The sequence below is a fragment of the Monopterus albus genome, unplaced genomic scaffold (assembly GCF_001952655.1).
Source record: "Monopterus albus unplaced genomic scaffold, M_albus_1.0 scaffold121.1, whole genome shotgun sequence".
Classification (NCBI taxonomy): Eukaryota; Metazoa; Chordata; class Actinopteri; order Synbranchiformes; family Synbranchidae; genus Monopterus; species Monopterus albus.
The window spans coordinates 1273400-1288662 of NW_018128001.1; the positions used below are offsets into that span (position 1 = coordinate 1273400).

Genomic DNA, 15263 nt, shown 5'->3' on the forward strand with positions numbered 1-15263 from the left:
TGAAATCTGCACCCTCTGCTGGTACAAAGAACATATTTACTCTTTGCTTCCACATCTGGCCCCTGGTCTCACTGGGGAGCACTGAGAGTTTGTCAGTGCTGAGCAGGATTTTGCCGAGCACGGTTCTAAAGACATAACAAAAAGGTAACAAGGGCTTTTGCAGCTTTCTGAACATGCCGACAGTAGATAGTTAGCCACAGATGAGGTTATGCACAGTTGACACTAGGTGAGGTTACCCTGCAGACTCCTGATACATCACCCCCAGAAAGGATGGACAGCCAGACATGGCTGGCCCCACCTCATCTCACTGCCCACTGTTTTCATGGTCTTTGTGGCAGTTATCGGGTCATAAATATCAAACAGGTGAGATGGCACCGGGCCAGCTCGGATCAGTCCGTAAACCTCTCACATTCCCAGATAATTTAACAGACCATCAGCCCCGGCTCTCTGAGCTGGCATCCTGCTCCGACTGTCCACACAGGCCTTACACGGCTCCTCATTTTAGACAGGGAGGAGGAGGAGTTCATGGAAGCACTCAGCCATTTTTCTCCTTTTCCTCCACACACACATAAAACTGAATGAGTCGCCAAGCGAGCCTGCCAGCCGATGCTAATGACTCCTGCTGCGCCGCAACCCTCCAGACCCCACTGTCGATTATGCTCACTGGCTCAGGGAGGAAAAGGGGGGGTGGGTGGGGCAGAGAGATGGAGGCAGAGAGAGGGAGAGAGTGTGAACCAGAGCGAGCTTCTGTTGGCACAGAGACACGGACGACTGAGACACTGATGGTTCCAACCTGAACATGTGACATGACTGATGCTTCCAGTCAATGTGTGGTGGAATGTGATTTCACTCAAAAAGCAGTTTTGTATCTATAATCTTAGGTTTGTTAGTTTGTACATGTAGGTTTGCACCTGTAGACCTAATGTGTGGTGCATGACTGACTGTGACCATGGCAGCTGATTGGTCAGAAGGTGAATGTGTCACCCTCTCCCCTTATGGACTGTTTTACAAAGCTCTGCTCAATAGCAATTAGGGAAACAGATGAGTTCATATAAATGTTTCTAGGAGACAGGGGTGAGTATGAAGCGATCGGAGGAGAAAACAGCTCCACCACCTTAAGGCAGCCCAGTGCCGAGTGTCTAATAAAGAGCAGACAGACCTGAACAGAGGCAGTGAGTCCTGGTGGCAGCACCCAGTCACAGCCAGACTCGTGATCCTGCAACAGCAGATTTGCAGGAAAGTTCCCTGTGTGGGATCACAGAGGAAGAGGAGATGGTGAGGTGAAGCTCAGCCCAAGGCAACATGTTGCTGCAGAGACCATGGCTAATTACACGGCCTCCTTTCCCACAGGAGCAGTCAGTCCAGTCACTGATCCGAGGGGCATTATTCTCCACATGGCCTCATCCACTGCAGCTGTCCATCACCCTGCCTTACATGAACGTCCTCCTCTTGCTCTGACACACTCCTTCTCTCATTTTTATTTTCTAACTGTCTCATGCTGGGGCTCATTAATTCTTTCCAGGTCTCTAAGCAGCACAGGAGCAGTTAAAACGGCACCGTCAAAACACGTTTACATTCAGGTTTCTTCTTCTTGCTCCAATTAAGCCTTCTCTCTAGACTGCATTTATTTGTTTATTTGCTCTATCTATCTATCTACCTGTCTTCTTCATCTTTTTTGTCCCTGTTCTGTCATCCATTAATCATTCCTTCCTTCTTTCCTTTAATCTCTGTCTCTCTCCACTTGGAAGACGTTTGTATTCGGATCAGCTCCTTTAGAAGCAGTCCACCAGGATTTCCATTTCCAGCCTGATATAAAATTTATTGCTTGTTGGCCGCTGAGATCAAATGCATGTTGCATGCTTGGTTTGGTCTTTGTTGGGCACAGAGTAATGTGCGCACACACACACACACACACACACACACAGCTGATGGTGTGTACTGCAGCACAGGCATTCACACATAAACACAGACATGCACTGTATCATCCAAACACACAACATGTGGTGATAAAACAGAGTCACAGCCGAAGCCTCTTTGATTTAACTGTGTTTTTATGAGCCCAGGCAGTGGGGCTGTCACACCGAGCACACTGCTGGGCGTGCAGGAGTGTGTGCTTGTGTGTCCTCGTGAGAGCCAGGAGTGTGTAACAATGTCTTCACATGGGTGCGTGTGTCTGTTTGTGTGTGATGTTTGTGTATGTTCATTTGCATCTGTGCTCTCATGTTACTGAAACAGTAAGAGGAGTTTTTTCTGCCAGGTCAGTTGGATGTTGTTTCTCCTTCCAACAGAAAGCATCTGTGCATGGAGTCATGTGCGAGCATCAACAGAGCAATCAGAGTGTGGCTGCAGCGCCACACTGTACAGATGAATGTCTCACACTGAGACTGGTTTCATCCTCAGACATCAAGGAAGTCAAAAGAACAGAAAGCAAACCAGGCTAAGACTCTACAGCCGTGCTAGCAGCTCAGTTATACGCAGCTGAGCTTTGAGCAAAATGCTAACATGCTAACACGCTCACGGTCACAATGCTGATTCACGTTGAGATGCTAGCATGCTAACAGGAAACACAACGTTGAGCTGAGGCTGATGGGAGTCCATTAGCTCTGCAGGTATTTGGTCTTAAACCAAATTATTGCACAAATTAAAATTTTAATTGATACATGCTAGAGAAACAATTAGGGAATTACAGTTATGACAACAAATACTAATAGTTTTCAATATTGACTAATCTACTGATTATTTTGCAGATGAATCATTCTGTGGATACAATTTCAGTAGCCAAGTTCGTAGCTCAAACTGCCATCCTGAGGTATTCAACGCACATGTCCTGGATCTAGTGCTCGGTTTCATAATGGAGCGACTGCTTTTTGCTTTGTCTGGACGTGACTGCTGTCTGAGCATCGCTGCTGACTTGCACGGCATCCCTCAGTACACTTCTTCCTGCAGCAGGCTGCACTAGCTGAATGTGACCAGCAGAAGCCAGATCAGAAGGCAACTGGACGACACTGTGATTCTGCAAATATGTGGATGGTTTTGGAAAACTGCGGTGACGGGGGAGCACTGAGAAGTGATTTTTGTAAATTATGATGTTCACAATAGTAAGCAAATAAACCCTAAACAATCAAATAATAAATGAATATGGAACCATCTTTGGATAAAAACAGAGGAGACAATAATTTATAATATTTAACTAAGTGGAGCTTCCAGGTGTTACCAGACTTTGGCTGACTACCATGTCTGTCACTTGGACTGTAGGCTGTATGTATGTGGCTTGTTACAGAGAGCACGTACCACGTACAAACCCCTCATTTTCACATGACTAGCGGATGGGAACAAGCACACGTTTGCTTTTTCTTTTGACCAAACATGACTATTTTTAGGATCCTTTTTGCATCCTTCTTTCTGAATGTGCAGTTTTTATTAACGTAGAGATGAATTGCTTCTACAATATGCTGCCAGCTTACAGTAAAACTATCACCTCGTGGTTGTCATTGTGCCTTCTGAGACTGAATCAGAGCTTGGTAATGAAAGGCTCCTCATACTGGACTAGACTGAATCAACTATTCTAGCAGAGTTTTGTCTGAGTAGCAAGGTTTATTTAAGACTACATTCTTCCTCCATATGCCAGGTGTTTGTTCACAAAACAAGGCTGTAACTAACTGCGGAGGACAGAGATTAATATCTTGTAGCACTGAGCCCTCTTAAACCTTTTCATCTTAGGATCTAATTATGATAATTTATTCCCACCCAGAGATGTGGGCTCATTGAAACATACAGGTAGCCTTGTCAAGTCAGGACCCATCACAAACAAACCCGGCTCATTTTGGGCCCTGACCCGGTGCTTAATAGATGCTGCCAGAGAACATGGTATCACTGTAGGTACTTGTTAGTACAGCCACCTCAGGCCTGTGTGCTGGCCTCTGCTTCACAGACCCACAGTCAAACATGGAGCCTGGTTAATGCTGAGCTTATGAAATCTCAAGAACACTGAGCTTTTCATGAAATAAACCCAGCTCAGGGAATCCAGAGGACAGTTATGAGTTGTTATAGAGTTCATTCATTTTAGCTGCGCTTTGCAAGATTTTGATTTAAAAATACATCTGTCTTATCAGCACCAGCCACAAAGTGAGACTGCGACAGACACAAGGGCTCATCTCCTCTAATGAAACTCTGCGGACTGTGGGATTTTCTCTAATTCAGACATCATCAAACTCATCCTCCCAAGTTATGAGCTGTAATTTGAGTGAAATGCTGAAAAATAAACCTAAACAGTAGCGTTTAGTCCAGTGACAACTGCCATCCCGGGTGGCGCCCAAATATCGTACCAGCTCATAAAGTGCACACTGACACCGCCCTAGATAATAGATTGGGTCTCTTTAATGTCACCTCTCTAGGTTCTTACTTTGTTTTTGTTCCTTTCATACCACTCACTCTTTGTCTGTCTTCTCACCTCTGTGCTGCTGTAACATGCAAATGTTCTCTTGGAGATCAATAGCATTTAAAGAAAGAAGAACAACAAAGAGGAGCAGTTCATCACAGGCACGTGTAAGACTCTTACACTAACTCTGCTCTGAAAACACAAGTTCGACTTGACAGGATGACGTGCAGTTTAGCAGAGCTGCGTGTCAACACATCTGTCAGTGGATTCATAATTACCCTGTGTTTTCCAGTGACAGTTACTCATAAGAAGCTCCATGCATTTACACACACACACACACACACACACACCCCTCGCTGACTTGCAGAAAATACATAAAATACTGCAGGAAAATATCAAAGAATGAGCTCAGGGCTCTGCTGACTCTCATTAAAACATTGGCTGAGGTATGCTCTAAGCACAGGTCAGTACTCAGTAAACCTCATCAGCTGGTTTTCTGTTGGAGTCCCGTGTACAATACAATGCTGTTAAAGTTAACTGGCTGACCTGAGGTCAGCTGCGTGTTCACCAAGTGTCACATCAGCTTTCTGTCTTTTTGACAGTGCATGGAGTCAACTGAGTGCTGTTTCTTCAGTTAGTATGGGTGTAGTTCATTGTCATCACACGGTGTTTCCTGAACGTCTGTGCCTACAGAAAGCAGGTGGTCCTAATATTTCCATGCAGGAACAAACCCTCATTATCAGCTGCAGTACAAGCGTCCTTGTTAGTACTGCCCAGGCCCTGTGCCCCCCCCCACTCTGCTTTTGGCATGCTTAATGAGCACAGTGAGTCAGGTACAGATGGCGGTCTCCCCCTGTGGGTCACCCTGAGTTACCATTGGCTCGCCAGAGGGATTCAACTGCAAAGCTAATACAGAACATAGCAGAACCAGTGCTGACAGCACAGGCCACACGGGAGCCTCCACTCAGTATGAGGTCAGTTGTGTGGGGCCAGTGTGTGTAGGGGAGGGGGCTGAGGACACAAGGACAAATACAAACTGTCATCGTTCATCTACTAATTGAGCTCTGACAACCAGCCACTCCATAACGACCTGGCCAGAGGCTGTAAGACTTTCCACCTAAAACTCTTCAATACAGCAAAGGACGCAGCCGGTGATTTACTCCCCACCAACTCCACCCAGAGAGCAGTGAATGTGGTGTCCTCACCATCATGTGTGTGAGTCCAGGCCCCAGTCCAGCTTATCGCTCTGTGTACTAGAACCTCCACTGTTGTCCACTAGCTATTAAACACACCTCCAACAACTGCTGTTGTTGTCTTCAAAGCTCTGCATGGACCAGCACCACTGTATATTTCTGAACTTCTTCATGCACATAACTTAACCCGCTCATTAAGGTCAGCCGATCAGTTCCTTCTAAAGGTGCCAAGATCAAGAGTAAAACCGAGGGCTGACAGGGCATTTACGGCAGCAGCTGCTGGACGACAGACCAGCCTTCATGTTACATGGCGCAAATATGAAGGGTTATTAATACGTGAAACACACTGAACAAAGAAAGTGCGGGTCTTCCTGTACAGTATGCTGCATATAGCACACACAGTGGCAGACTGATACTATCCAGTATCAGTGGGATGTTCGTTTTACCTGTGTAGCATGCTGTTTGCACTTTCATACTGTAAGTTCATCCTTAGACTTGGGTAAATCAGGCCCAGAGCAGCATTCACGCCATACCCCTATCTGAGCCTAAGCATATGGCTCTTCTGTATAATTGATGCTAACCACATATCTCCACCTCTCCTGGGCTTGTTGATTGATGCCTCCACCTACTCCACTTTGCTGTTATAAATAGATCAGCTGGAGTGGAGGCGCGTTCCTCGGTGCCCGAGCTTCCACCGGAGACATTCCTCATTTACCAGAGAGGAATTAGCATATTAGTGCCACTTAAGAGCCAATCCCAAAAACTGATCCTGCCAAGCCTTGTCCTTATTCCACAGGAGTTGTGCCAGGGCAGCCAGCCAACGAAAACACAGACACACACAGCGAGAGGGAGAGATGAGATGGAAACAGTATGAACAGGGCGGATGAGCCAGAGCGAAGAAGGATCAGAGTGCCATCAGTTTCCATCACACACCCCCACAATGCTCCTCTTTTAGCATTTGCATCTTTCGTCCTCTTTCCATTACTGCAATGAGCTTAGCAAAGAAGTGCATGGAATTCCCTCTGTTAGAAGCGCCAAGTGACAGTACGCTGCAGCAGCAGTGTTCATTTAACTTGTTGCGGCACCTGAGAAATGTCATTAGTGTCTGTGGTTGACTTATCGGTTCCTCAGCCAGTTTGGACGTGTGCTAATTCAATAACGCCTCTCGTCTTCTCTGCTATTACAGGGAAGCAATTCATAATTCTTTAGTTTTAGATTAGGCCTACTGCAAAGCTGGGGAATGAGCTTCAGCTGAGAGCAAACAAGGGACATGTCAGGGTTGTTATGTGTTGATGGCTCATCACTGGAAACCAAGATTATGTTCACTGCATGAATTGTTGACTTTAATTCATGACTGATCAGCAAATACAGCTGAGATAATATAGATACACAGCCAGCAGCCTGGGTCATTACTGCTGCTGCAGCTAACATGTGTTTTCCATCAGCTATTCATCTGCTGATTATTGTCTGGCTTATAGTGAGAGAAAGCCCTCCACGTTTCCCTGAGCCCAGAGCGACGGCTCGTTCTGTTCGACTGACACACCGACAGCATGTTAGCACATATACAGAAAGACACCACAAAATCTCACACGTGACAAACAGGAACAACGAGACAAAAATGACTGAATGCGTCGCTTCATAACATGCACATTCAACACAAAAGAAGACAGAACATTTCTAAGCATATACACACAGACCCACATCAATATACACTTGGTGTTCAGTTTATTAGGAACATCAGTTTCAATCTAAGTCAGTCTGATCCAACAATAGTCTGTGTTCGATCTGTTTCACAGAAGTGTTGGTTCAATTGTGTGATTCAAGCTAAAGTTTGTGTTACTGTTCAACTGTACTGTGTAACTGATAATAAAATTTGGTCTATCGCCCAGCGCTGGTCATTAGCATTCAAATGAAATGCTCGTTGACTGTAAGCCACTTTGATGTGAAGACAAGTAACCTACCTCTGGTGGACCGTTAGCTGTAGATCAGTGGTCTGTCAGCAGTCTGTCAATGGTCTGTCAGCAGTCTGTCGGTGGTCTGTTGGTAGTTTGTTAGCTGTAGATCAGTGGTCTGTCAATGGTCTGTCAGCAGTCTGTCGGTGGTCTGTTGGTAGTTTGTTAGCTGTAGGTCAGTGGTCTGTCTGCAGTCTGTCAGTAGTCTGTCAGTAGTCTGTCGGTGGTCTGTTGGTAGTTTGTTAGCTGTAGATCAGTGGTCTGTTAATGGTCTGTAAGTAGTCTGTCGGTGGTCTGTTAGCTGTAGGTCAGTGGTCTGTCTGCAGTCTGTCAGTAGTCTGTCAGTAGTCTGTCGGTGGTCTGTTGGTAGTTTGTTAGCTGTAGATCAGTGGTCTGTTAATGGTCTGTAAGTAGTCTGTCGGTGGTCTGTTAGCTGTAGGTCAGTGGTCTGTCTGCAGTCTGTCAGTAGTCTGTCAGTAGTCTGTCGGTGGTCTGTTGGTAGTTTGTTAGCTGTAGATCAGTGGTCTGTTAATGGTCTGTAAGTAGTCTGTCGGTGGTCTGTTAGCTGTAGGTCAGTGGTCTGTCTGCAGTCTGTCAGTAGTCTGTCAGTAGTCTGTCGGTGGTCTGTTGGTAGTTTGTTAGCTGTAGATCAGTGGTCTGTTAATGGTCTGTAAGTAGTCTGTCGGTGGTCTGTTAGCTGTAGGTCAGTGGTCTGTCTGCAGTCTGTCAGTAGTCTGTCAGTAGTCTGTCGGTGGTCTGTTGGTAGTTTGTTAGCTGTAGATCAGTGGTCTGTTAATGGTCTGTAAGTAGTCTGTCGGTGGTCTGTTAGCTGTAGGTCAGTGGTCTGTCTGCAGTCTGTCAGTAGTCTGTCAGTAGTCTGTCGGTGGTCTGTTGGTAGTTTGTTAGCTGTAGGTCAATGGTCCTTTGGTAGTCTGTTAGCTGTAGATCAGTGGTCTGTCAATGGTCTGTCAGTAGTCTGTCAGTGGTCTGTTGGTAGTTTGTTAGCTGTAGATCAGTGGTCTGTCTGCAGTCTGTCAATGGTCTGTCAGCAGTCTGTCGGTGGTCTGGCTGTAGGTCATTAGCTGTAGATCAGTGGTCTGTTAATGGTCTGTAAGTAGTCTGTTAGCTGTAGGTCAGTGGTCTGTCTGCAGTCTGTCAGTAGTCTGTCAGTAGTCTGTCGGTGGTCTGTTGGTAGTTTGTTAGCTGTAGGTCAGAGTAGTCTATCGGTCTGTTGGTGGTCTGTTAACAGTAGGTCAGTGGATGGTCTGTGGTCTGTTAGCTGTAGGTCAGTGGTTTGCCAGCAGTCTATCAATGGTCTGTCAGTAGTCTGTCAGTAGTCTGTCGGTGGTCTGTTGGTAGTCTGTTAGCTGTAGATCAGTGGTCTGTCAATGGTCTGTCAGTGGTCTGTTGGTGGTCTGTTAACAGTAGGTCAGTGGTCTGTCGGTGGTCTATTAGCTGTAGGTCAGTGGTTTGCCAGCAGTCTATCAATGGTCTGTCAGTAGTCTGTCAGTGGTCTGTTGGTGGTCTGTTAGCTGTAGGTCAGTGGTCTGTCAGTGGTCTTAACTCTTAGCTAAGCTGTGATTGGCTGCAGACTGTTCACTGTTTCTTCAAACCACTGCCTCCTCATACCCGTCACATTACAGCCCAGCTCTGTCGGATGTGGTGGTCTGCATTATGGTTATACTGGTGGCCCATTACAGCCTGTTGTCAGTGGTCATTCAGGTCCACTAATGGTGCTGTTGTAGTGTGTTCATCAAGTGATTACATTCTTCAGTTTACAGTCATATTCTGTGGATCAACCAGAGCAGAACAGGTGGCCTTAGCTAGAAATCTGGGGGCATTTATTGTGCTAATGATCTTATAACTGTGCATCTCCTCATGAACAGGTGATATTTGTCAAGTTGAGACATTCAATGGAACATTCTTACAAAGAAACCTCACAGAAAACAGAAACGGTGCTTTACACAAGAAAATATTCTTGTGAGATCCACTGTTTGCAGGTGCAACGTTTCACAGTGCACAACTCCTCCATATAACCGGCTGATTCCTGTATCAGAAATAATAACACCATAATAAAATATGTCCATTTGGACCTTATTTATTGGACATCTGCTCAGGGACTTTGACTCAGGTACACAGTGAATTCAGCACCAAAGGTTGTGCAGGTATAACAGGACAAAAGCATGTGTTAGGTGTCTGTTTCCACTGAGCTTCAGTCTGTGTGAAGTGTAAAAACCAGGTCGTCTGTGTGAGCTCGCTCGGGTACAAGCTCCTGTCTGCTCCAACAAGGCAGTAATATAAAGTGAGCTTGTTATGCAAAAAGCCCGTCCCTGAACGATGTCTTCATTAGCCAAATGTCGAGATGAGTTCCTCTCTCTGTTTGCGTCAGTGTCATTTCCTGTCTTTGTCTCCTGTCTCCCTCTCTCCACTGTCTCTCAGTTATATTTGTCTGCTGCTCTGTGCCTCAGTCTGCCTCCCTGCAGAGACCCCGTGGAAGATTGCCCATTTAATATTTAATCTGTCTGACTGAAACTTTGGCAGAGCTGCTGCTGTTGTCTCAGTCTGCAGTGCGGGGCCACGGCCTTCACTGGGAACGAGAACATAAAGAGAGACAATGGCAGAGAGAGAGGCCTGATTTATTCTTCACTCTGTAGCTCAATGAAATGTGTAAGAAAATTACTTTTGCACCTGATTTAGACAGATGGCGTAGCAAGAAGATGACCTCATTTTTCACTTGTGGTGAGACAGGAGTCTTATACAGTACAAGTGAATCATAAAGATATTCTAAAATATAAAAATAAAACCCCAGCCACTGAGGTGTTTTTTTCTACATTTTGCTTATTAGTTTAACAAGCACCAATAGAGTTGGGGTTTATTGATGGTCTTATCCCTTTTTAGTCAGTTTTTAATCAGTAAGAAGGACACCTACTAGATTCAACTGTTTTTATCGTGTCTTGCTGATATTAAGGGCTGGATGTCTATAAGCCGTTTAAAGTTAAATGATGCTAAAACTGAAGTTATAGTGTTTGGCCCCAATACGTCTGGCGACCCTCCCCCGGTAGACTTAGGTTTCTTGGGGCAGTATGTGCGACCGGTGATCACGGACTTAGGTGTTCAAATAGACCCTGGTTTGAAAATGGAAAGCCAGATAAACGCGGTCATAAAATCTGGCTTTTTTTTTTTAAATCTTAGGCAGTTATCCATGCGTTTGTTACATCGCGCATGGATAACTGTAATACATTGTACGCTGGAGTCAGTCAATCAAGTCTTGCCCGCCTCCAGAGGGTCCAGAATGCTGCCGCTCGGTTATTGGTAGGGGGGCATAAGAGGGACCGCATAACCCCAGTCCTGACTTCCTGTGTGTTTTAGGGTTCATTTTAAGATTCTTTTATTTGTTTACAAGTTCTTGAATCGGCTTGCACCTTTTTATCTTGCGGAACTTTTACGTCCGTATAATCCATCGCGGTGCCTTAGATCAGCTGATCAGCTTCTTCTGGAGGCACCGAGGGCCAGGCGGAAAACTAGGGGGAATAGAGCCTTCGCTGTGGTGGGTCCAAAACTGTGGAATGCTTTGCCTCTTTATATGAGGCAGGCCCCCTCACTGTCTATTTTTAAGTCTTATTTGAAGACCTACTTGTATTCATTGGCGTTTGGCCAGGAATGAGACTCTGTCTGTAGTGTTATAGTGTATGTTTTATTGTTTTTATTTTGCTGTTACGATTTTAGACTTGTACGGTATGTTAAGCACTTTGGTCAGCTGTGGCTGTGGTAAAGCGCTATATAAATAAAGTTGAGAGTTGAGCTTTCATAAAGTCAAGAACTTGTGTTTAACTGTGTGCTTTTGTCAGAAACAGAAGCCACTATAGCTGCAGAGCTGCATATAATGTCTTTTTGGAAATCACTTTCAGCAGTGGCAATAAGGTTTTGAATTTGAGAAATAAAATATATATATGTGATTTAAGCATATCTTTTAATAAAAAAAATATTGTGTTGTGTTTTTGAATCTCACAGCACCATATCTTTCGAGATGTGTTGTACGCCGCAGCCTGTTGCAGTAGCTCCCCTCTATCATGTTCTGTTTTTGTACTAGTGAGTTTCCAGAGTTTCCGACTGGGGATTAACACAGTATTGATGATTAATAAGAGGTAAAAGCTTTGATACAGAGTGCTGACAGCACAGACAGATGTGTGGTTAAAAATGAAAAGTGTGGCCAGAGGTGGGCTGCAGGGGTTTGTGAGCAGGTAAAATCAGTTTCTTCAATTTTACCTGGACTCTGTGTGAGAGGGCGGAGCCTAGAACAGGTGGTTTAAAAAAACATGGCTGGCACTGTAGCTACTTCCTGTTCAGGCTGTGAGAAAGAGCAAAGGTGAATGAGTGGAGCAGAGAAAGGTGAGTACACAATCTGAAACTAGCTGCTCAGTGCTGATGTTGTACACACACACGACGTGTGTGTGTTGTGTAACTGAAGAGGGTTGTTCAGTTTGTCTGGTGGCTTTAGCAGCAGGGCTAGTTAGTTTAAAATGTTGTTAGATGCTTGTTGGCTGCTGGTGTTGCAGAGAGGTGCCTAGATGAGGTGCTTGAAGAGGCTCAGTTGGTTTGTTGTCAGTGAAAGCAACATGCCAGGTACTAGCTTAGCATGTTATTAGCTGGTTGGTATTGGCTGAGGATGTTACCTGGTGAGCATGTCTTGTTTCTGAGGGTTGTACTGAGTCTGGCTGCTGGCCTGGGCCCAGCAGTAACTGAGGGGGAGCCCACCCTGACCCGATGAACCTGCAGCCTGGACTCTTACGTGCAGTTTCATATTCAGACCAGTTCTTCTGGGCAGTGGCTTTCCATACTGTGGGTCTAAATAGGACAGGAAGTTAATAAAAGAGGCCTTAGTGATGGATGTTGGACCCCTGGGCAGGTGATGGAACTGCCTCTGAAGCCAGTGTAGCTTAACATCAGCAGACATCATGTAGATGTAAGGCAGTCAAAGACGGTCTGAATGTACATTAGGATTTCTGTCTTCCTTCTGCAGTAAAGACATCGGAGATGCTGTGAACTCATGAATTTATTTGCAGCCTTCAGAAACTCCTGCAGGTTAAACTGGACTAATACACACCTTTGGTGCGGACTGAGTCTGAAGGACTCGTTATAACCAAAGTGAAGACACTCGCTAGCCTAGCAACATTAAGGCCACAAACGCCCCATAATGCACCGCTCTCTGTAGAAGAGTGCAGTTAACACCGGTAGTCACTCCTTTCCTAAATAACATCTTATGTAATTGTCTTGATTAAAAGAAACAACATATCCTCGATTATGTGGGCTGATGGTAGACGTGCTCTCCTGGGGTGCTTCAGCAGGTTAGCATAGTGTCATGCCGCTCTCCTCGGTGTTCATGGTCCTTCAGGCTGCCTGATTAAATTGTATTCAGTGAAACAGAAATGCAAAATATTTTCTCAACTAAGGACAAACAGACAGCAACCAGACTAAAACCACTTGGAAATCTTTGTTTCCCACCCAGAGAAACAGCAGCAAGAGCTGAAGCTTGAGATGATTCATTGTCTTCACTCAGCATTGAGAACAGCAAGAAAGAGGTTTTTGTGTTTGTTGTGTTCCTTTGATTCACAGCCAGTGATTTCAGGCACAGTGTAGTTGTTTATAGGACAGCTACAGTCAAGAGGAGACTCGCAGGTCAACAACAGGCAGCATTTAGAAGGGATCTCTCTCCAGTGTCTCTAGAGACAAAGAAGGAAAGCCTGCACTTGGCGCAGCAATCTTTACCATCCTCTGCTCCTTCCCTCTGGTTTATCTGCTCATTATGCCCACCTGTTTCCCTCTGCCTGAGCCTCAAATGCCCTGAGACACAGCAGCATGCAGCAGGTGTTGAACATAGTGGAGTGGAGCAGAATTGACTGTGGCTCAATCAGGAGGCAAGTTGGCAGGGGCGTTTGTATGGGCGAGTGTGTGAAAAATGGTCAGTGTGCAATTATGTGAGAGTGTAAAAGCTTCCCTCGGCAAGAGCTGGGCCTGGTTTGCACAGCGGGCAACGCTTTGTATTCCTTTAGCACTTCTTAAAACTGGAAAATGGCTGTGACATTTGAGTTTGATTGTGCTCAAAGGGTTCTCACTTACACAGGAGGGGCAACACGACAACTTCCACAGGGGCAGAAGCCATCGCAGGTCAAGCTTCTTTTTCTTGAAGTTCCTGCAGACAGGCCGCCACGTCACAGACCTGGCCCGTTCCTCTAAACATCAGCACTCTATGTATTTGATTAGGAAGCTTGGAAGAGACTGCTGCAGTAATGATGTTTTCATTAGGACCTCATAAAGCTGATAAACCTCTGGGATAGCCACAGGAGAAGGTATGCTTTTTCCTAGATGTCTGTAAATCAGAGTCTGTTATAAACAGCACTGACGGCTGATGGGCAAATAAGGCACATATGGTCAGGATAACAGTCTGATAATCAGATTTACTTGGCTGCTGTCATGCATCAGTGTGTGTGTGTGTGTGTGTGTTTTGGTTAATGGCTGTCTAATTCTGTTTTCAGGGTGTGTGAGATTGTGTGTAGGCAACAGATTACACTGTGTGCATGCCCCGTGTATGTTTATATGCACTACCGGTCAAAAGTCTGGACACAGCTTCCCACTGAATGGAATGGTAAAGTGTCCAAACCTGGGACTGGTAGTGCACATGTATGCCTGTGTTTCTGGGGGCGTGAGAGAGAAATGTCCTAACGCACCTCAAACACAATCATGTCAACATCTACAGGAGTGGAAGAAGTACTTGGATACTGTACTTGAGTAAAAGCAAGTAAAGACCTGTATCATTATTGCATTCTGTCAGTGATTGGAAGTAACTAAAGTATTTGTACTTGAGTATTTCCATGTCCTGCTCCTTCATCCTGTGACTTCACTCCATGTCAGAGACAAACCGTGTACCTTTTACTACACTACATGTACCTGATACCTTCAGGTCCAGAACCAGATGAATCAAACCAAACCCAGTAGAACCATCAGACTCTATTGATCCCAGTAGGAAATCCACCAGCCCCCCAGCAGGATGGAAAGTACTTCCCAGTATAAGTATATAAGGTAGTTACCATCAGCTCCACCTTTACCAGCTGCAGCATTAAAGTGATGGACACAGTAATTAGTCACTATGATCCAGTATCAGAGACGTTACTGGGACACAGGCCGTTCTGCAGGACGGGTACTGGTACTGCTGGTACTTCAGGTAGATTTGGATGCTGATACTTTGAATGCAGGACTTGTAACAGAGTATTTTTACACTGTGGTATTCGTACTTGTGTTGGCTCAGCTCTCTTTCTGATGAGTTTAAAATGAGGTAGGTAGGTAAGTAGTTTATTGGTCCCTCAATGGGGAAATGTCAGTGTTTCAGCAGCAATGGAGAACAAACAACATAACACCATGAGAACAGGCACCACACACATCCTGATAAATAAAAAGTACTCAAAAAAAGACAGAATCAAGTATTTGAATAATCAAGAACAGAATTTACATATGTGCATATTAACCATTCATTTTACCCCAGGATTTGAGTATTGGACCTCAGACTATTACATAGTCCCTCATACTTTCACCTAGCTTATCCCTGCAGTGATGTGTTGTACAGTCTGATTGCTGTGGGGAGGAACGGACCAGGACAGACCCAGCTCTCTTGACCAGCTTGTTTAGTCTCTTCCTGTCCCTGTCCCTGCTACCTCCCACCCAGCCCACAACAGGGCACAAAAACAG

General features: G+C 45.3%; 1 protein-coding gene across 6 annotated transcripts in view; it reads left to right on the plus strand.

The window, feature by feature from the left end:
- grm7 (glutamate metabotropic receptor 7) overlaps positions 1-15263 on the plus strand; it is a 226561-nt gene that overhangs the window by 49570 nt on the left and 161728 nt on the right. Inside the window, exon 1 of one of the 6 annotated variants that reach the window (XM_020612158.1) lies at positions 11872-11912. The exons of the other annotated variants lie outside the window; for them this stretch is intronic. The gene's annotated coding sequence lies outside the window, so the exon portion shown is untranslated. Of the gene's footprint in view, positions 1-11871; positions 11913-15263 lie in introns of those variants that run through there. 6 annotated transcript variants of the gene reach the window in all.